The sequence below is a fragment of the Eulemur rufifrons genome, chromosome 2 (genome assembly GCF_041146395.1).
Source record: "Eulemur rufifrons isolate Redbay chromosome 2, OSU_ERuf_1, whole genome shotgun sequence".
NCBI lineage: Eukaryota > Metazoa > Chordata > Mammalia > Primates > Lemuridae > Eulemur > Eulemur rufifrons.
Window position 1 is genome coordinate 86754857 of NC_090984.1, and position 9053 is coordinate 86763909.

The 9053-nt window shown below is 42.0% G+C and overlaps 1 long non-coding RNA gene across 1 annotated transcript; it reads left to right on the forward strand.

The window, feature by feature from the left end:
- Positions 1 to 202: 202 nt before the first annotated feature.
- Positions 203 to 7096, forward strand: LOC138394897 (uncharacterized). The gene is made up of 3 exons (XR_011235419.1): positions 203 to 399; positions 620 to 1345; positions 4363 to 7096. It is a non-coding gene; the product is annotated as an uncharacterized lncRNA (long non-coding RNA).
- Positions 7097 to 9053: the final 1957 nt, after the last annotated feature.

Genomic DNA, 9053 nt, shown 5'->3' on the forward strand with positions numbered 1-9053 from the left:
TTGTGTGTTGCCATATTTATTTGAAAAATCCCCCAAGCAAATCTTGGTCAGTATTTTCCTTTTAAAATAGAGGAAGTAAAAAGAAAACCAAACAAACAAATTATGTAAGGTTCTGGCCAAGGCTATGAAGAGCAGCTGACCTAGGGCCCCTGGGCAACAGAGCAGAGTCCAGCTGAGGAGAGACCTAAGAAACGAGGTGAACTCCTCTCAGGAGACCTAGACACAGGCCAGCTGCGAAGGACCTAGGGGGGCCCAGCCTCTGCTGTGGCTGCCTCAGCTTCGGGCATAGTCTCTGACTGCCCCTGCTGCAACTTTCCAGAGCAGCTGTGAATGCCTCCCACACCCTGCCTTGTCTTCCTCTAAATAAAACTGGAGGAAAGGAAGAATAAAGGAAATTAGGTGAGTAAATAACTGACCATTTCCCCTCTGTTGTAGCTGACACCTTTTGCTGTGTCTGCCCAGCTTGCCATGGTTCCCTCCCTTCTGAAAATAGCTCCCGACCCTGCCTGTGTAGGTAGTAACATGGCTTGTACTTCCTTACCCACCAGGATCTTCGTGGATCGGACTGGCTGGGGTTGGGGGGCTGTCCCAAGCTGGACCAATTTAATTTCTTCCTCAGAATTTGGAACTGGGTCAGAGAGGCAGCAAGCTAAATTCTACCGGGACTTGGAATCATAGCAGGTACACTCAGGAACCGTGAGGAGGCCGTATTCCACTACATGGAACACAGAGAGAGAGAGAAAGAGAGCTGGTCAGAGGAAAAACAAACAAGAGAGAAATTAAGTATAAATACTCAGAAGAAAAAAGGGACATAGAAGCCCCGAGGCTTTGCACTTCAGCTTTAAGACTGCCTCCTTGCACATGAGTCTAAGAGAAAATCCTTGGATCCTGAAATATTCTTCCCACTTATTCTTAAACTGGTTTAAGTTAGTTTATTTTCTATACAATCAATGAGTCTTGACTCATTAATATAACGTTTTTCTTCCAAGCAGCTCAAAGTGACAGAGAGTCCCAAAAAACATCCATACCCATGAGAAGCTAGTGCCAACATATCCACAAAAGTTTAGAGGGTGGAAAGCAGATGGTCGGGCAGCAACTGTCTCAGCAAAGCAAAGCAAATAAAAATGTTAGCACCTGCAGAGGAGAAAGACCAAAATCAAAACCAAACAAAACAAAAGCAAGTGGATGTGTGCCAAAGAACCCAAGAAGGGGTCAGGATTCAGAGACACAAGATATTATTAAAAAGAATGAAACAGCGGTGGGCTTCAACAGGGAAGAACACAGTGCTGCATGTGGCAGCTCAGCCAGGAGCCAAGGGACCAACCCTCCTCCACACCAGCAGGAGGTAGGAGGCTCTGGACACGGGCTCACAGGGGAAGGAGGAGGGCAGGGTGCATTAAAAGGCGGAAGGGATGAGAGTTTGCATGCTGAGTCAGGACCACCCAGCCCCCTTTTCCTGCTCTGCCAGAGTTCCAGGCATATGCCTTGTTTTTAATATTTAATATGTTAAATACAGCCAGTGCAGCATGGGCACCAACCAAATACAATGGACATTGGCCTTAGCATTGAGGCAGCACCCTGCAGGCTTCAACCCCTTTGTTGCTAGGTTATGGGGAGTGGGGTCTCAGAAGGGTCAGTGTGGCTGGAGTGAGGGGCAGTCTGGGAGCTCAGGGCAGTGGCTATATGCCACCAGTAATAACAGTTTCAACATTTTAACAACCAGTATGGCTGCACTGGTTGGCACCAGTGGAATATCACCCCTGTTCATACTCCACAGGCAGGAAATCAGAGAATTCTTCTCTAAAGAAAATGAACCAGAAAAAAGTACTGAAAACTTAGGGTCTCCCAATATAAAGACTAGGTCATGCCCAACCATCCTACAGTGAACCCCAATAGTCAGCAAAACTCTACCCATGCACATAGAGCTTCCAATTGGCTTTTAGTGCTTTATGTTTAAACAGAAATGGACATCCAAGGATCACTCTGCTTTTGAGGAAGGCCTCAGTCATTAAAGATGACCAAGCAAACAAAAAAATACAGAACTCAGAGGAAACAGAGTAGAAAACGGGGGCTTCTAAAAATAATAATAAAAAAAACTATAACATCTTCAGAGAGCTAAGTGAAGAAACTGCAAACATAGAACAAAAACAACTTTGAAAAGCACATTTATTCATTCAACAACTATTTACTGAGTATGTATCACTCTTCCAGTGATCATATTCTGTTTGCTTCCTCCTAAATTGTTCTCTGTTTGGCTGCCTATCCTCCACCCCACAGTCAAAGCCCTAGCACGGCCCTCCTCCCCTCTCAGCTGAACTTTAGCAGCTGACTTCCAATGCATCTCCTTGCCTCCAGTCTTGCTCTCCTATAGTCCACCATTTACACTTGGTACAGAAACTCCCAGGATCTGCGGGAGCTCTACTGCCTGGGGGAAAGAGCACAGAAGCCTTAGCTCTGCAGACACAGCCCCTGTTTATCTGGCCTCTGTGACTGTTCCAGCCCCTTTACCACCCGCTCTCCCCAACTCAACAATACCAAAGCATCTGAAGTTCCCCTAACATCTTTTGACATTTTGCAATTTCATGCCTTTGAGTTCCTTCTACCTGAATCCCCTTCCCAAACTCGTCCATTCTTCATACCTCCCTTTGAAAGACACCTCCTCTCATCTCACCCTAATGCCGGGCAGCACCGAACACTCCCCCTCACTGCTGTGCACCATTGGCAGTGTGTTTTTCCCCGTGCCTGGAGTGGTTGGCTTACATGTCTGTTGCCCCTTCCAAACAATGTACTCCTGGGGACCCAAGACCTTGTCTCATTTGATCTTTGGGTCCTTGTGACTTAATCTAGGGCTTGATGCCTGGCAGAGAAATGTTTTTTGAATGATTGGATGGATACGCAGGTGGATGCATGAATTTCGGAACTGAGCTGAGTCTTAAGGGATGAGTAGGATCTGGATTGGCAGAAAAGAGGAAGGCACTCCAAACAGGGAGAATGCAAGGAGTCCAGAGGTGGTAGTAGGAGTGGGCACAGTGAAAATACTACCCTACCTAGAACATAGGGCGGGTGCTAGGCAGAAGAGAATCTGTGGAGTCTCTGAAACAAGGAGTTTGGTTTAGATATGGCAGAGAATAGAAAGCCATTTTTAAAATGGTGGTTTGTAAATCCTTAAGTAAATAAAGCTATGAGCAGAAGCGGGAGGGTCACTTGAGCTCAGGTGGTTGAGGTTACAGTGAGCTATGATGATGCCACTGCACTCCAGCCTGGGTGACAGAGAGTGAGACCTTGTCTCTAAAAAACAATTTAAAAATAAATTAATTGTAGGCTTTAAGATCTTGTTTATTTCATTTACAAGTAAAAAAGAAAACATACTTTGGCCTTAGGTTACTCATCTATAAACAAAGGGGCTAATGATTACCTCACAGAGTTGTGCACTAATGAGTTAGTAAATTGAAAGCCCTTAGCTAGGCTGGGTACGGTGGCTCACGCCTGTAATCCTAGCACTCTGGGAGGCTGAGGCAGGTGGCTCACTCGAGGTCAGGAGTTTGAGACCAGCCTGAGCAACAGCAAGCCCCCCCCACCCCCGCCCCGTCTCTACTAAAAATAGAAAGAAATTATCTAGACAGCTAAAAATATATATGGAAAAAAGTTAGCCGGGCATGGTGGCACATACTTGTAGTCCCAGCTACTTGGGAGGCTGAGGCAGGAGGATTGCTTGAGCCCAGGGATTTGAGGTTGCTGTGAGCTAGGCTGACACCATGGCACTCTAGCCTGGGCAATACAGTGAGACTCTGTCTCAAAAAAAAAAAAAAAAGAAAGAAAGAAAGTATTTAGCTAGTACTTGATGTATATCAATACTTGACAAATATTAGCTACTGTCATATTTCTTTTGCTAAACTGATAATACCATTTTGTAATAATTCTAACTGACCATTTAAAATGTTTTCTTCTTGACACAAAATTCCTTTACAGCTTGCGTTAGATATAAGAATTCTTTTGCAATTTAACATTTTAAAATAAATTATAGGAAATATGTAACTGAATCTTCTGTATATCCTCTTCTATGAATAGTTGTACTATAGTCAAATGTTAAAATTACTCACTTGAGTCAGAGAAACCATTTCCGTCAGAGCGATTTTCTAAGATATCGCAAGAAATATAAAATCAGGCACATAATGATGTGCTGCCTTTGAACTTCATATAAGCCCAAAAGGTACCACAACTTGTTTACTTGACAGCTCAGCCATTAATTTCAGAAAGGCTGAAATGAATAACCACCCAGGTTACAGTTGCCTTGCAGGAATCCCTCTGCTATAATCTCATAGTTTTTTTTCATCTAATTAATTTCCCCTTTCCTTGTACCAGAGTTTCATGAGTGTATCTTGTTTGGAGGAGATTAAGAGTCACACGCTTCATTAGCAAGGTGTAAATTATCAGCGAGGCCCTCTCCATCCACCTGCTTAATCGGGTTAATGAAGCACCTCTGCAGGGCCTTCCTAGGGCTGCCCTCGCTGAGCTCTCTGCAGGTTTCACCTCCCTTGGCTGCTTGAAAAACAGGTAAGTGTTTAAAGGTGTTATTGGCCTGCTCTGATTCCAACAAGGGAAACCTTGTCTCTGAAGTTCAGCCTCCCTTTGGTCTTTTGAAAGACAAAAACCTTGTTTGTGAAAAATTACCAACAGGTGTTTTTGCTTTTTCCTTTCTGTCCCTTGCTCTTTTAGAGAATTTGCCATGACTGGGGCTTGAGTCAATTCCTGAGAGTAGGGTTGCAACCATCTAGTATAGAGTCCTGACCTTCTAGGCCTTTTGAATATCAGTGCAAATGTCACGAAGGTAGCCTTTGTTGCTGTTTCTTCTGGTCATCTCAGTATTTGAGATCATGAGGGTAGCTTTTCTTTTTCATTGCTTTTAAGTTCTGGAATGTTGACTTAAAACCTCTGCCAAGAAATTTTAAAAATTGTGATACTTCACGGTTTGCTATTTTAAACTGGTCATTTCAACAATATCTTTACTCATAAAGGAATATTCGTGGTGGTTCTTCCAAGCACTCTGGGAAATCTGCAAGCTGACCTGGGAAGTGCTTGTCTTAGTTCCATAAAGAAAAAGCCGAGAGAAGTGCAAGTGTCTAATGTAAGCATATACTGGAAGACTCCTAAGTAGGCTTCTGGTCTACTCTCCACCACGGTCTCTCCTGATAGGTAAAGCTGGTAGCTTCACGGCTTCCTCAGGTCCACACGTACGGCGAGTGGGACAAATGTGGGAACAAACCCTTGGGATTCCTCTTTGGCATCCCCTGGGGCCAAGTTTTCCATGAATTTAAGATTAATTAGAAGTCAAATGTGGATGTTAGTGACTATCTTGGGAATTTTATCAGAGAAAGAAGCCCACTGTGCTATAATCCCTTGGCCTTCTGAATTAAACCTCTTCTCAGAATCCACCATTGTCAGCTCACTGAATAGCCCATCCCCGATGGCCAATTGGAAACACCCCCGCTCCTGCTTTCTGGAACTCCTCATAGTGCAAGAAAACATTCATGCAGGAAAAAATCTTTTACTAGATCGAGTTCTCCCTTTCACCATCTGTATACACTTGGATTCAAAGTGAATTGGGGGGAGGGAGAGTGTGGACGAATAAAGACAGAACTAGAAGGCAATTCATAAACACATTCAACACGTGTGCTTGTTTTGGCTACTCAGGAGGAAACCACTAAGTACAAGCATGCTAAAGGCCTTAGTTTCTGCTGTATGCTCTTCGGTTTATATAACCTTTAGCTCATTGGAATTTGAGCTTTTAAGACCATGTCTCATTTAGTTAACAGCATCCTTCAAACATAAACATCCACACACATGCACGCACACACACACACACTTCCAGGGCTGAGGAACCTGCAGCCTCAAGGCTACATGTGACCCTCCAGATCCCCAAGTGTGGCCGCTTGACTGAAGGATAAAGGGATTTGTTCTGTGAAGTTTGGATTCAGTCACCCCCCCACACACACATGCACAGACACACACGCACAGTCCTGTGCCTCACAAAAATCTTTTCTTCAGTCTCTTGTGACAGAGCCATTTAAGGTGACTTATGTGAGTGAACAGATTGGTCCATCTATAATGTCAACACTGATAATGCAAATATAGTAGGAGATTTTAACATGTCAGATTTCTTTTTATTATTCATGGAAAATTAACCAAATGACAGCTGAATCTGTTTCCATTCAATGTTGTGAAAGAGTGTTAATATTAATATTGGGATCTGTTTATCTTCACTCTCAGTCCTGGTTACAATTATTAGGTTGTTAAGATAAGAACCCTTTACAATCACTCCCATTACAGACACAACTATCCACTTGTGATGTAATAATTCTCTTTGTAACTAGGTAATCCTAGGACAACATTCATTAACATGTGCCACGCTGACCTGAGTGTGTGTGAGGCACCAAGAAGCACCGGGTTGTGTGGCAGTCGTGGGACAGTGGGTAGCTCTGCCACCCAAAATGTGCTAGAAAGCAATATATTATCTCCTCTCCCATAAGGAAGACTTTTGCCTTTCTTTCTTCTGTAAACAAATGCAGTTTCTCATTGGCTCCAGGATATACCTAAGGAGAGAATGTAGCCTTAAATTCCATATCTAAATGGTAGCTGCACATGGGACGTGTTCTCAGATCTGATTTGCGGCTCTTTTTACATGTTTTTGACGGCAGACTAGCATCTTCATTCAAATTAAGTTTCCTGAACCTGTAGGCACAAGCCATGTTTGGACCATTCCCCACACAGGGAACCATGTATTTCAGCCCCATGGCAATTTCAGCAACAGTCTGTGTTAATATAGACTGACAACTCTGGGCATTATAAGCAGCATGCAAAAAATATCAAAGCATAGATGAGAAACTGGATCTTTTGGGAGAACCACCTGCGATGTCAGATGATTCCCAAGAATGTGAGTGTGATCACGTGATGCTCAACTGCTCAGAAGCTGTGTAAGTTGACTCCATACTGTTCGTTCCCACATGTACCTCGGTATTTTTCTAGCTATTGAACTTTTAAAAGCCACTGGTATTTTATGCTTTCAGATTTTCATTAATTAAATAAAAAGCAAAGGCAACTTTGAAGTCTCCTGATTTTCTGCTACCCTGAAAGCACGTTCTGACTTTTCAGATAAGGTGACTTCATTCAATTATGATCAAACTCCCTCATATTTCTGATAAGTGAGTCTGTACTAGGGAAAGAGGGAAAGAAAGCATATGATTTATGAGAATGGGACTTTCCCACTGGAAGTAATTTTGCAAACTGAAACTTCCCAGCTTTAGCTCCCTTTACCAAAATTTTACAGCAGTTGAATCCAAATCACCTCCATTCATTCATTTATTTAAAATTTGGTAAACATTTACTGAATGGTAATATTCTGTGCTGGATACTGCACTATGCAATAGACATACAGATAAAAGATAATCCCTACCCTCAAAGAGATGGCAGTCTAATGAGAGAGACAGATAAACTATTATCAGAATGTGTGGTACCAGTATGGCAGGAATAGCCCTAGGGTGCTTCATTAGCACAGAGAAAGGGGCTCACTCTGACCAGGCTAGGAAGGAAATAAGGAAGCTTTCCATGGAGATAGCTAAGGATTTTAGAGTAGAAAATATCTTAAACATCCTGTAATTCAAACTCCCTTCTATAGACTATGGAAATTCCTTTCTACAAAACATATAACCAAAGTTTCATCCTGTTTCTGCTTCACTGGTTTGTAGATGAATGGTTCACAGCTCTGCAAGTTCATTCATGGCAATATTTGGAGGCTCTTGCCATTCAATAAATTATTTCTTAGGATAAGTCAAAAGTTTTTCTCTTGTAAATTCCATCTACCGCCACCCTACCACCTTTCACTCCAGAAAATTATCAATTCTCTCTTTCCTGTTTCTATGTCTCACATAGTTGGAGACAGTAATCATATCCTCCTTATTTTTTTCTTAAGATTTAAATATGCCCAGTTTCTTTTAATATTCTTCAAATGAGAGAATTTGTAAGTCACCATATTTATCAAAGTCCTTCATAAAGTGTGAATGGAGACCTGGTTGCAATTCTGCAGTTAGGATTGGAACACTATATTTCTACTAATTCAGTTTACTATTGTATTTAGTGTTTGTTCCTTGATTGAGAGGCTCTCACTTTTCCTGTGTCCCTGCAGTTTTTAGAGCCAAAACTATTCTTATTCTGCAACTGCCCCCAACATCTTCTCATTACGTACTCTCTCAAAGGCATCAACATAACTCCCATGTACCTAGACTTGAACACTTAAAGTCCTCATGTGGGAATTTATTATATCTCACTTGGACTAATTAAATGGCTGCAAACTGATCTTTCTGCCTTAAATCTCTTTTTGCTATAATCCATTCTTCAGCTGTCACCAAAGTAATCTTTATAAGGAGGACTCTGATCATGTCACTCCAAGCTGGTATATACTGTGTCTTCTTAAACTTCTCCTGTACTCCTAATGGAAAATTTTTTTTTCTTAACCAAATATATGTGTGTCTGTGTATATATATAAGAGAAATATAGATAAAGTACTATGGAAGATCCAGACAGAAAGAGATTGCTTCCAGCTTGGGGACCATAACAGACAGGAGGAGGCCCAAGAAAATCTTCATGGATGAGGCAGAATTTGAGTTGAGCCATAAAGGATGGAAAGGATTTGGGGATTGGGATAAGAAAAAGAACATTACTGGTGTTAAGATTTGCAAAGAAGAATAAATTGGGAGTAGGCAAAGAATTTTGACAGGACCCATTGTCAAGAATATAAAGTGCCATGAGAAAAGGGAGATAAGACCCTAAGAGGAAAAGAGAGATCAGATCACCATGTACTTGAATTCAGATGAAGGCATTCAGCACCATTAAAATGACAAATTTCCAGCTTAGAGTGATCAAAATACCATCTGTGCCTCCAAGCTTTGGATTGCCTATCTGTTCAAAGTCAATAAAGATATATGCTAGGTTTGGGTTTAAACTGTATAATTTGTTAGCATTTGAATCAGTCAAAGTACACAGAGGTTGGTGAGTTTGAT